General features: G+C 42.0%; 1 protein-coding gene across 1 annotated transcript in view; it reads right to left on the bottom strand.

Annotated features, from left to right (window-relative positions):
- Window positions 1-11435, bottom strand: part of PRLR (prolactin receptor) — a 117419-nt gene extending 105984 nt beyond the window's left edge. Inside the window, exon 1 of the mRNA XM_077936432.1 lies at window positions 11303-11435. The gene's annotated coding sequence lies outside the window, so the exon portion shown is untranslated. The remainder of the gene's footprint in view (window positions 1-11302) is intronic.
- Window positions 11436-13307: the final 1872 nt, after the last annotated feature.

Below are 13307 nucleotides of genomic sequence, written 5' to 3'. Positions count from 1 at the left end.
CCCTGACCTCTAAAGTCTCTAAAATCCTAAGAGGTCTCATGTTTTTGTGAAAATCACATATTTTATAAGTTATATTATATGTGAAAAATTCACTTCAGAGCACAAGAAACAGGAAGTGCAGGGCATTTCTACTTCCTGTTTCTCCCCATATCTTCAGCCATATGACGAGCCTTATGTGGGAGATTAGCAGCCAAACCTAACAAATGCATTTTCTTGCTAGTTAGCACAAGAATGGGCTAAGTTCTCAGGGCTGTGTTGCTGACAGGCAGATACTCAGACCATAGAAATACAATTGGTAGAGAGGGCTCAGTGTGATGTCATTTCCCCTCGTCTCCTAGAGAGGAAGAGGCATATATTATTTCCTGCTTCTTCCTCTCTTCCTTTCACCAGCATTGGATGCAGACATGCATCCACTTGCTCCAGCTTTATGTACATGCTTTAGGTACTTACATTTACAGTATAAGTATTTTGCCCGCATAGTTTTTACTGCTGCAATTGCTGTGAACCAATACATGATTATAAAGTAAGCAACTCTTAGTTTAAAACTTACAAGTTGTTGCCTGATTCTTTTTTAAGCAGGGCAGGAAGAAGGAAGCGAGCTTACTTCATAACTGGACTTGCTCAAAACAAGATTTTATAGCCCAATTCCTATGCTTTTAATTTAGCTGCCAAGGATGCGATTTTGAAACTCTCCTGCACCCACATACGTGGGTGCCCAGAGAAATAAATTGCAGTTAATATGCCCTCTCCTACCCATTAAAATTCATCACACAACTGATCTCCCTCACAAAAGAAACGCTGGAGTGAAAAAGATGGAGGAGCGTCTCAACTCCGATTGTTCAGCCCGGGCACTGAGATCCAGCACCAAGGGCCTTCTGGCGGTTCCCTCATTGCAAGAAGTGAGGTTACAGGGAACCAGACAGAGTGCCTTCTCGGGTAGTGGCGCCCACCCTGTGGAACACCCTCCCATCAGATGTCAAGGAAATAAGCAGCTATCCTATTTTTAAAAGCCCTGTTTAGGGAAAATTTTAATATTTAATACTGTGTTGTTTTTAACACTTGATTGGGAGCCGCCCAGAGTGGCTGGGGAAACTCAGCCAGATGGGCAGGGCTATAAAATTATTATTATTATTATTATTATTATTATTATTATTATTATTATTATTTATTAAGCTTTGTTTTCCCTCCTCTTCTTAAAATTCTAGAACTTGGGGGTTACCCTATCAGGTTAGTCGGTGAGAGGTTCAGGATGAAGAAAGGAAGTTTGGCACTTTCTTTGCACAATGCATAATCGACTTATGAAATCTGGTGTACAAAATGTGTTGATGGACACTGGCTTAGATGGCATTGAAAACCACTGAATCACAGCAGAGTATCTACTAGAGTGGTCCATAGATAGATAGATAGATAGATAGATAGATAGATAGATAGATAGATGATAGATAGATAGATGATAGATGATAGATGATAGATGATAGATAGATAGATGATGATAGATAGATAGATAGATAGATAGATAGATATAGATTAGATAGATAGATAGATAGATAGATAGATAGATAGATAGATGATAGATAGAGATAGATAGATAGATAGATAGATAGATAGATAGATAGATAGATAGATATAGATGATAGATAGATAGATAGATAGATAGATAGATAGATAGATAGATAGATAGATAGATATAGATAGATAGATAGATGATAGATAGATATAGATAGATGATAGATAGATAGATGATAGATAGATAGATGATAGATAATAGATATATAGATATAGATATAGATAGAAAGAAACAAACACTGTACAGGGGACAAGGGGGCACAAAAAACCTTTCGGCAACACAGTGACATAACTATGGGAACAAGCTATTTTAAGAACCATATTTATTATTATTAATTCTAAACCCCAATAAAGCACCCATTCCGCAACTCTCATTGCACGACACATTTTCCTAGCCAATGTTCTATGCTGCTGACATACTGTGTAGTTTTTTCCTAATTCATGGTAAAGGCCACCCTTGCTGTACAGAACATTCCGCTTGGAGAAAGAAAGAATTGATGCTTCCAGACGCAACAGGGCTATTTCCACATCCATACATTCCTACCAATTCCCCAGAATATTGGCTATTTGTGGGTCTTGTGTTAGGGCCTTGCCAATAGCTGTGTACAGAAGGCAAATGTGTGCCCCCCCCCCTTTTAGATCTTGAACAAAAGCACTGAAAGATATACACATCTGAGTTGCAATTTAAAAGCAATTACCCAGGAGACTAATCTATACCACACTGTCAACAGTGCCAAGAAATCCCATCCTTCATACACAAGAATGGTACAGAAGACAGACATAATGCTTGAGGGATCTAAGATCAGCACATCTATATATCAAAAGCAGCAGTGGTTTGGCAGCAGCTCTATACACTGGAGCCCTTAAATGTGCCTCATCTATAATCTTCAGCAGCAGAAGAAAAAACAGGAGGAGGAGCACAAAAGAAGTTCTTCAAAGTCAAAAATGGATTGAACATGAAATCTGAGAGGCATACTTTTCACAATCTTCCCAGTACAATACAAGCAATTTATGGCTCCTTCTATTTTCTGGGCTTGCAAAATAAGAGGTCTCAATTCTCATCTCATTTATACTTGTGCAAATCAGCAGGAGTCATTCTGGGAATCCTCAATGGTCTCTGGTGGTTCTGAAAATGAAGCTGGAAGAAGCTCATTGAAGCAGCTGCAGCTTCAATACATGTTTTTTAAGGGTTTGATGCTGGAGATGAGCACTGCAACTCTCATGAGCTTTTTAACCAGGAGTGCAGAAAATCAATCCCCGCTTCTACCAGTTTTTCAAACTGGTTCTTGAGTTGGTCAGACTTTAAGAATGAGGTCTTTTTGCATGTAGGGGTGAGCAAATGCATTAGTTTCCATTTCTCCCACTTTCTAATTTTCCCAAGTTCAGTTGCATGCCAAGGCCCTATGACCCCACAGTTCCCTGGAGAAATGAATATGCACACGCTGGACAACAGCCTATTGGGGCACAACTATTACTGGTTAAAGTAGTGAACAGTTTGGCGTAGGCACTGGGTTAAGCCATTGCTATTCCACTCCAGCCTGTCTGCTGGAAGTGTATCTAAGGGTAAACCACATCTTGCAGGGAGTGGCCTATGACCCACATCAGGCATGTCCAACTTCGAGTAGGCTGTGATCTACAACTTTCTCCTACTGTTGCTTTTAACAACAACAACAACAACAACAACAACTTATTATTTATACCCCACCCATCTGAGTTTCCCCAGCCACTCTGGGTGGCTCCCAATCAAGTGTTAAAATTAAATATTAAATATTAAAATACTAAATATTAAAATACTAAATATTAAAATAAAAGGTAAAGGTACCCCTGCCCGTACGGGCCAGTCCTGACAGACTCTAGCGTTGTGCGCTCATCTCACTCTATAGGCCGGGAGCCAGCGCTGTCCGCAGACACTTCCGGGTCATGTGGCCAGCGTGACAAGCTGCATCTGGCGAGCCAGAGCCGCACACGGAAACGCCGTTTACCTTCCCGCTAGTAAGCGGTCCCTATTTATCTACTTGCACCCGGGGGTGCTTTCAACTGCTAGGTTGGCAGGCGCTGGGACCAAGCGACGGGAGCGCACCCCGCCACGGGGATTCGAACCGCCGACCTTTCGATCGGCAAGTCCTAGGCGCTGAGGCTTTTACCCACAGCGCCACCCGCATCCCTAAATATTAAAATACTAAATATTAAAAACTTCCCTGAACAGGGCTGCCTTCAGATGTCATTTAAAGAAAAGATAGCTGCTTATTTCCTTCACATCTGAAGGGAGGGCGTTCCACAGGGAGGGCGCCACTAACGAGAAGGCCCTCTGTCGGGTTCCCTGTAACCTCACTTCTCACAGGGAGGGAACCGCCAGAAGGCCCTCAGCGCTGGATCTCAGTGTCCAGGCTGAATGATGGGGGTGGAGACGCTCCTTCAGGTATACATATATAAATCACAGCTTTAAAGCCTTGTGGTGTTAAAGCCTTTCCCTTGCTCAAGCTCATGGAGCGCTAAGGGGTTTCCCCCTCATGTGCTTTGTTCTTTGCCTTCCTCACTGTTTGGGGGGGGGCTCCTTTCTCATTCCTTTCTTTGCATTTCAACTAGTGGGTGGGCAGGCACAGAGCTTTTCATTTCCCGCCTTCCCCCCCTTCAGCAAGTCCCCCTCACTCCACCGCTGGAGCTCTAACTCCCGAGAGCGCAATGCAGAGTGACCAATATCACTCCCAGGATTGACGAGTCGGTTGCGATCCATGTCTTGGACATGTCTGCCCTACATCAAATAGGGGTACCCTTTGTGGGGTCCCCATTGGAGGAGTGGTATAGGCTTAGCCCCCACCACTTCATTTGGTTTTTTTTACTGGCTAATTTGACAAAGGAAAGGAAGAAGTAAGGGGATAAAGGAGAACTGGGAAAAGAAAAAGATTTTTAAATGTATAAAAAATACTAATTCTCAACATTACACCTCCAGCATTTATCTGTATTAGACAGTGTCTTCCTACAAGTGGAGTCCAATATGCTTCAGTATACAGAGCAGGGAAATACAGTGGTGCCTCGCAAGACGAAATTAATTCGTTCCGCGAGTTTTGTCGTCTTGCGATTTTTTTCGTCTTGCGAAGCACGGTGTCGGGAAAGTTTTGGAAAAGCTTCAAAAATCACCAAAGTCTTCAAAAACCTCAAAAAAGGCTACCACACCGCGTGCTATGAGTTGCTCCTCGAAGTCAAGTCGCAACTGTATTAACGGTGTTAAGAAAAAGGAAACAAACTTGCAAGACGTTTCCGTCTTGCGAAGCAAGCCCATAGGGAAAATCGTCTTGCGAAGCAGCTCAAAAAACCAAAAACCCTTTCGTCTAGCGAGTTTTTTGTCTTGCGAGGCATTCGTCTTGCGAGGTACCACTGTAAGCAGCGGCAAACAAATGGTAAAGAGCTTTTTTAAAATGACAGGATGCTAGAAAGGTTTTCTATCATTTGAAACTCCTTCTTCACCTCTGAATTTTCATGGGTGAACATTTTGCACATCTCTAATGGGGGGAAAAAGTCACAAAAAAGTGTTATTTGTAACAGTTAAAAAGTGCCAAAATTAATTTTCAAATCTCTGGGATCTGAGGTCTCAAATAAAAAGAAAGGCAGGTCGTTCTGGCACTCTGACCCCAAACACATTTATTTTGGAACCGTTTTGCTTTCACATGGAATGTACTGCCAAACGAATATACTTAGGATCTCAGTCCAAATGCAGAAGAACCATGTAGAGGAGAAAACATGCATCAGAGTCCATGCCAGACTTAATGAGCAGCTACAAACATAATTTTCTTGGGAATCGTGGGCACTTTAAATATGCAAAAAGGGGGAAACATTTCATGCAATTACAGAAAGCAGATGAGACTCTCTGCTTAATATGATTTTAGGCGGTTTGTGCCCACAGGATATGCCAGCACTGCAGATGCTCAAAGGTCTTCTATCAAAAACAGACAACAATAGCCTATTGCTTTTCTACCATCAACAAAACAAGATGGGGACCCTTCTGGTTTAATAAAGATCAGCCTGTCAGCATCACCGTTCAGAGAGTTTCCAAGCATCTGAAAACTCCCTATCACAACCTGAAATGCAGATATCAAGCATAAACTTTCAAGTGTAACCAGTGAACCTCAGTTCACTAGGCAAAACCTATTTAGCACGGGGCGGTTGTTGGTTTTTAAAACTGTGCGCTGACTTAAACACGCAACCTGTTTTCCTATGCAAATCTTTTGAAAGAGGGTTTAGCCTGTAAATACAAATGACCCTGGACTACAGCCAGACAGCCAGAATCTAAAAATAGATGGCTTGGTAACATCTATACTGCAGACATCAAGTCTGCTGTTTCTAAGCTCTGTACAGCACCTAGCACACCACTTAAAATTAACTAAATGCAGCTTACTGCCTATCACGGGGGACTTGCCTGACGGTGCTCATGCTGATTAAACTGAAGCTGTTTTGGACTCTTTTTGAAGTATGGACAATCAACTAAGCTGATTACCATCCACGTATCAGCATCTCACTCCTTGCCTTCCGCAATCCTTTTTCCAGCTCTTACACAGTTTGGGTGCATATTGGGAAATACTGCATTCATATTCCTGATTGTAAGGCTAGTGCCTCTGTCTCATTTTCTAATGTTCCTTTCGCACTGCAGTGGCTTTTTTGTTTTAACCATTTTATAATGTATATAAAATGGAGAACACAACTATAACAACAGACAAACATTAAAAGATAAGAAACAAAACTATAAAACAGGCACGTTGAATGAGTAGTTGCAGAGGAATTAAAATAACAATGTCCAAGTATAGACTGTCAACTTTATAAGATTGGCAAGTATAGCTCTAGATTTGTCAGTCTTGTGACAAGGGTTGTCTATGGTTCCACTGTATATGTCATAAAGGAATGCCAAATCATATTAAAAATGTTTGGAGAGGCTAGTCCTTATCAAAATCTCAAATTATATGTGATTTTCTCCATTATAGCTATATTCCAGAATAAGTGATACGAAGCATCCCATGTAAGATTTTAGGCTGATTTCCATTGAGTTGCAATTACTATTTGTGCTGCTAAGATCATATATAAGAGTAGACCAATTCTTTTGACATTTACATTGGTATCATCAAAAATATTCAGTAACATTAATTTTGAACAACAAACAATAGTTTCTTTAGTTATTTTTTAATCATTTCGGTTGAAATTAAATCCCAAAAATCTTGCATCAACTGACATTTCCACCATAAATGATAATATGTCCCACTTTTATTGCAACCCCCCCCCCAGCATTTAGATGATATAGATTAGAAGAGAACATTTTTGACATTTGCAAAGGAGTGCAGTACCATCTGTGTAATAATGTTAATAAGTTTTCCCTAAGAACATTGGAAGCAGATTTTAAGGGTTGCAATTTCCAAATTTCATTCCAGTCCTTGGAAAGAATTTGTGCATATCTAATATACCTTCATGGTTCACTGCCTTGTCGTGGCGAAGGGGCTTGAATAACTCAGAGAAGCTATGAGCTATGCTGTGCAGGGCCACCCAAGATGGACAGGTCATAGTGGAGAATTTTGACTAAACATGATCCACCTGCAGCAGGAACCGGCAAGCCACTCCAGTATCCCTGCCAAGAAAACTCCATGGACAAAAACAACCATAAAGAAGGCTGATCGCCGAAGAATTGATTCTTTTGAATTATGGTGCTGGAGGAGACTCTTGAGTGTCTTATGGACTGCAAGAAGATCAAACCTAACCATTCTTAAGGAAATCAGGCCTGAGTGCTCACTGGACAGACAGATCGTGAAGCTGAGGCTCCAATACTTTGGCCACCTCATGAGAAGAGAAGACTCCCTGGAAAAGACTCTGGTGTTGGGAAACATTGAGGGCACAAGGAGAAGGGGACGACAGAGGACGAGATGGCTGGACAGTGTTCTCGAAGCTACCAACATGAGTCTGACCAAACTGCGGGAAGCAGTGGAAGACAGGAGTGCCTGGCATGCTCTGGTCCATGGGGCCACGAAGAGTCGGACACAACTAAATGACTAAACAACAACAACAGTTCCTATATCTTTTTAAGGGGTTCCATAGATCCATAAGTTACATTAATACAATTTAGAAACTAATTCCCCCCCACACACAATCATCCACTGTGCTTAATAAATTTTCAAATTGTGTTAAGAGTCCCAGAGCTTGTGTCTTTACATGTTCTTTTATAATAATACTACAGGCATCCTCCCATCCCCCTCCTTACATGGGTTCAACTTGTGCACATTCAGCTTTATGTGCTTGACAAATAAAATAAAAAAAGGGTGGAAAGGGGGTGGGTATCCGGGAAATCCCACTGGCCAATGAACCCAATGGTGTTTCCACTATACGCGAATTCACACATACATGCGGGACCCGGGAACCTAACCCTCACGTAAATGGGACTCGCCTGTATGAATTTGATTAAAATAAATCCAGTTTGTGTTAAACTGTGGCTTTTTGACTGATACACTAACATACAGTCATACCTCTTGTTATGTTTGCTTCAGGTTGCGCGTTTTCAGGTTGTGACCCGGAAGTACCAGAAAGGGTTACTTCCAGGTTTCACCGCTTGCGCATGCGCAGACGCGCAAAATGACGTCAGGCGCAGAAGCGGCAAATCGCGACCCGCGCAGACGCGGGTTGCGTTTTACTCATGTTGCGAACGGGGCTCCAGAACGGATCCCGTTCGCCACCAGAGGTACCACTGTATTGTGCCAAATTTCACCAGCATCTTGTGCTAAATTTCACCGACAACAGTGGGCTTGGTATGACAGAACAACAAACGCCATTGGATAGCATCACAAGTCCCCCCCCCCACCCTTGTGCTTCTGTTCCCCCCATGAGTCACCCAAGCAAGCAAAAGGAAAGGGCACCACCTCAAAATTTCATCACTTTACTCCCATAATGTTCTGGGATAATGGGGTTACAAACTGGTGTTTTTTTTCCTTTTCTTTTCTGGAAGCAATTAATGTGGAAATGAGCGTTAAACTTCCACTAGATTGCCAGAAGTTGATTTTACGTCACGTTGAAAACTCGAATATAATGCAGTAATAAACAGTTTGGGAAATGAGATAAACTGCCATGTGAAGGCAGCCTTTGGGAGGGGGTTACCTGAAAAACGCCCCCCCACCTTGTAAATAGCTTAAATAAATAAAACAAATAATAAAATGAGGGACAGGAAGGATGTGTTTATTATGTGGCAAGAGCCGTGTGGGTAAAGAAAAATTATGAGAGTAGCATGTTCTGCTGGGAGGGATTGTGAGTTTTACATACTGCAACTGGGATTCAGAATGATTGAAGTAAGCTAACAAGATCCACCGTGCCAGGGAGTTAGAGCTAGTTAATGTGCATTAGGCACACAGCCAAAAAACCCAGATATCAGGAGGTCGTGAACTTGTAATGTGGAAAATGATCTGGAATTAAAAACAGAAGGAACCATGCAGAAGCTTGTTTCTCTTAAAAACACCACATTTATTATTATAATCATTACAGTGGTACCTTGGGTTAAGAACTTAATTTGTTCTGGAGGTCTGTTCTTAACCTGAAACTGTTCTTAACCTGAGGTACCACTTTAGCTAATGGGGCCTCCTGCTGCCGCCACGCGATTTCTGTTCTCATCCTGAAGCAAAGTTCTTAACCCGAGGTACTATTCTGGGTTAGCGGAGTCTGTAACCTGAAGCATCTGTAACCTGAAGTGTCTGTAACCCGAGGTACCACTGTATTATGATATATTTATTTGTACCCCATCATTTACCCTGACAGGTCTCAAGGAAGCTAACATAAAAATGCAAAGCACTAACAACATAGAAAAAGCAATAATTTTAAAAACCAAACAATTAGGCACTGTTAGAAGTAAAACTATAAACATATATAAAGGTAAAGGAACCCCTGACCATTAGGTCCAGTTGTGACCAACTCTGGGGTTGCGGCGTTCATCTTGCTTTATTGGCCGAGGGAGCCGGCGTACAGCTTCCGGGTCATGTGGCCAGCATGACTAAGCCATTTCTGGCGAACCAGAGCAGCGCACGGAAACGCCGTTTACCTTCCCGCTGGAGCGGTACCTATTTATCTACTTGCACTTTGACGTGCTTTCGAACTGCTAGGTTGGCAGGAGCAGGGACCGAGCAACGGGAGCTCACCCCGTCGTGGGGATTCGAACCGCCGACCTTCTGATTGGCAAATCCTAGGCTCTGTGGTTTAACCCACAGCGCCACCTGTGTCCCCATAAACATATATAAAATCTATCATACCATACAAATAATTGCAATAAAAGCAATACGTACCATTATAATCTCATTTACACCATTTAAAGAACTATGAGACTGCTTTAAACAGTCATTGCTTCCCCCAAAGAATTCTGGGAACTGTAGTTTCTGAAGGGTACTGAGAGTTGTTGGGAAACGCCTTGCAGAGCTATATGTGTGAGTTCATATTTCAAGACTGATTTTTCAAAGCACATGCCAAGCTTTCCACACCCCAATGTTTTTTAACAAGATCCTTTTCTTCCATTCTAGAATTCTTTCGCTAGGATTGTACTCTTTTCTTTTCCCACCCCACCAAATTCATATTTACTTTTTTTTACCAATTAATATTTCTTTTGTACCCTGATCATTGGTACAAGGACATTTTTAGCTTTAATTAAATTTAACAGAAGAGGAATCAATAAGCAGTATCACTATGGATACGACCCAACCAATCTCTAGCATTTTCCAATCACATCAGCTGTCAATGGAGTTTAACAGTGCTTCCTCCCGGGTTAGTGGATTGCAGCTTAACTCTTCCAGACTTGAAAGCGCTTAACTTTGGCTGGATTGTGCTAAGCATGCTCACATCGTAAGCAACTAGAGTGTGGCTGATTATAGTTTCCCTACTGGCTTTCAGCCAATCCCTTCCACCCTCTGTATTAAGCAAATTACGAATAGCTAAGCGCTAACATTCTTGGAGGATCATGCAGCCTATAAAAGTATGTTTGGGTTTTATGTCCAGATGAATTGCTGCTTCTCCCAGATATAAACACACGAGAGTGGACAAAGACTGAGAGTTCATAATCTGCAGAGTTACAGATGCCTCTGTGATACTCTTAGGCATACCAGGCATGTTGCGTCGCAAGGGAGCATTTGAAACAAGAAAGAAAGCCAAAGAGTAAAGGCAGGCAAAGTCAGTGCTTGTGCACTGTGTCGTTATTTCAATACCAAAAATACTTCTCTGCATATCTTTCCACAACCACCCCTCCAACACGATATTCTCTTTTGTGCATATTAGGGTGCAATGGCTGAGTTTGGTACTGTATATCAGTGCCTTTTCTCCAAAAACGACCTGTCAATCTCCTGGTAAAATAAACTTGTGTCACCCAGTGGGGTGTAAGCTTATTATTTCAGCACCGCAAATGCAAAACACCAGTCAATATTTAAGAATGAACTGCTTACTTAAAGGAAAAGTGAGGCTAGTTGACTCAGCTGCCTTTCTGCGCTCTTCTATGCTTTCCTGTTCTGACTTGACTGTTTTCGGATTCCATGCCTGAAAACATTGCTGGCTCTCTCTGGCTGGGAGGCGCTGGTTCATCCTAAGTTTATCACAACTGCTTCACAAAGTTCTCAAAAACTTGCATTCTAAAAACAACAACTCTGCCAAGACTTTCCTAAATAACATTTTCAGTCATCACCCATTACCGCACCTTTAATTTTCTTAACAATAACCGGTCATTCATAACACTTGTCTTACTTACAGAAAGTGTCCATCTCAGCTGGGAAACGAGTCAACTGTTTGAATAATCCACCTTCAACATTTCAGTTAAGTACACAGCACAAGGTTGTTTGTCTAGTTTGCAGATAGCTTCCACCTTCCAGAGGAATACCTGCATAGTATATATCAGATAGATTGTGTTGTGCTCTGATAAGGTCACTGAGGCTTAGCTAGAATCTAGCAATGCTTAATCCTCATTGGTCTTGCCTGCTTAGCACAGGGCTGTTTCCTTGACAACGCAGTTGCAGTTGCTACAGCATCCTTGGCCACATGTGATGTCAAGGTTTGATGTCAACATAAAAAAACCCTACTTACTACTTTATGATTTATGTGTACATCTGCCTGCGCTCTTTCTCTCTCTCTCTGTAGAGAATTTTTTACTCATTGGTTTTCCCCCTTCCCATTCTGGAAATTATTTGTGTCTTATTTGCCTGGGAAATGCATTGCAAATTCATTAGTAAATACAAGGAAGCAAACGCAACAGACCCAGGTCAGTAGTATTGACAATTGCTCTGACGACCTGTTTATTTGAAAGGAACTTATTTTTCAAATAAGTGTCCTTGAGATTGCAGCCTGGAAAATAGTGACTGAGGCAATGATAAAAAGCAGCTCCACAGAAGATGATGGTGGTCTAGTCCCTTTGTTTTCTTCTGTATTGGAGCTTACCTGGCATCATGGACATCACAGCAATTGAGTGGTCCCCTATTCTCAGCTCCATATCATTGACTGCTGAGGGTGAGAGTGAGGAAATGTAAAATGTCAAGACATCACAGTGTGAGGTATGTTCTACTCAGGGTGATGGTGGTGGCCTAGACTCAAGTATTCCATTTTAGGCTATGTCCTCCCTGCACTATCAGAATCAGTTTTGGGAATCACAAGTAGGGAAGAACACAGGTCCTGCTTCCAGGCTTCCTGTAGGCCCACCCCGTCAGTTTGGACAATTTAAAATTCAGTATTAAAAGCAGTTTAAAGAAATTACAAATTACAATTAACTAACAATAACGCTAATTATCCTGAGATAAAGGAATATCCATTTTGCATCAAAACACAGGGAAGCGTTTTGAGGTAACAGGTTTCTGTTACAGAAGCTGTGACATTTCTTTCCCCGTATTGCTTCTCAGCCATGACTGTGAGCGCAGTAATTAGGCCCTGCTAGGATTCAAGATTTCTCTAAGCAAGTGCATCTGCCAAATCATAGAAAAGAAGAGGATGCAATGCACAGCACAAAAATAAATTGGAGCAACATGACAAAAATAGAGCAAATAATTACAGACAAATGACATCAAAGGTCATATGAACATAAATATAATATTTCTAAAACAGTGAATAGGGAGAAAAAATTATCCATCTCTCATTATATTAAGGCCAGGCGGCTACCCAATGAAACTAATGGGCAGCAATAGATTCTAAACAGACACACATCCAGCGTAATCCACTGCCACAAGTCCTGATGGTGGCCACTTACTTGTTGTTGTTGTTTATTTGTTTAGTCGTGTCCGACTCTTCGTGACCCCATGGACCAGAGCACGCCAGGCACTCCTGTCTTCCACTGCCTCCCGCAGTTTGGTCAAACTCATGCTGGTAGCTTCGAGAACACTGTCCAACCATCTCGTCCTTTGTTGTCCCCTTCTCCTTGTGCCCTCAATCTTTCCCAACATCACGGTCTTTTCCAGGAAGTCTTCTCTTCTCATGAGGTGGCCAAAGTATTGGAGCCTCAGCTTCAGGATCTGTCCTTCCAGTGAGCACTCAGGGCTGATTTCCTTCAGAATGGATAGGTGTGATCTTCTTGCAGTCCATGGGACTCTCAAGGGTCTCCTCCAGCACTATAATTCAAAAGCATCAATTCTTCGGCGATCAGCCTTCTTTATGGTCCAGCTTTCACTTCCATACATCACTACTGGGAAAACCATAGCTTTAACTATACGGACCTTTGTTGGCAAGGTGATGTCTCTGCTTTTTAAGATGTCACTGCCTTGCCATGGCGAAGG

This window comes from Podarcis muralis, chromosome 11 (assembly GCF_964188315.1).
Source record: "Podarcis muralis chromosome 11, rPodMur119.hap1.1, whole genome shotgun sequence".
Classification (NCBI taxonomy): Eukaryota; Metazoa; Chordata; class Lepidosauria; order Squamata; family Lacertidae; genus Podarcis; species Podarcis muralis.
Note: the sequence above shows the minus strand (reverse complement) of the source record. Positions and strands in the feature narration are given on the sequence as shown.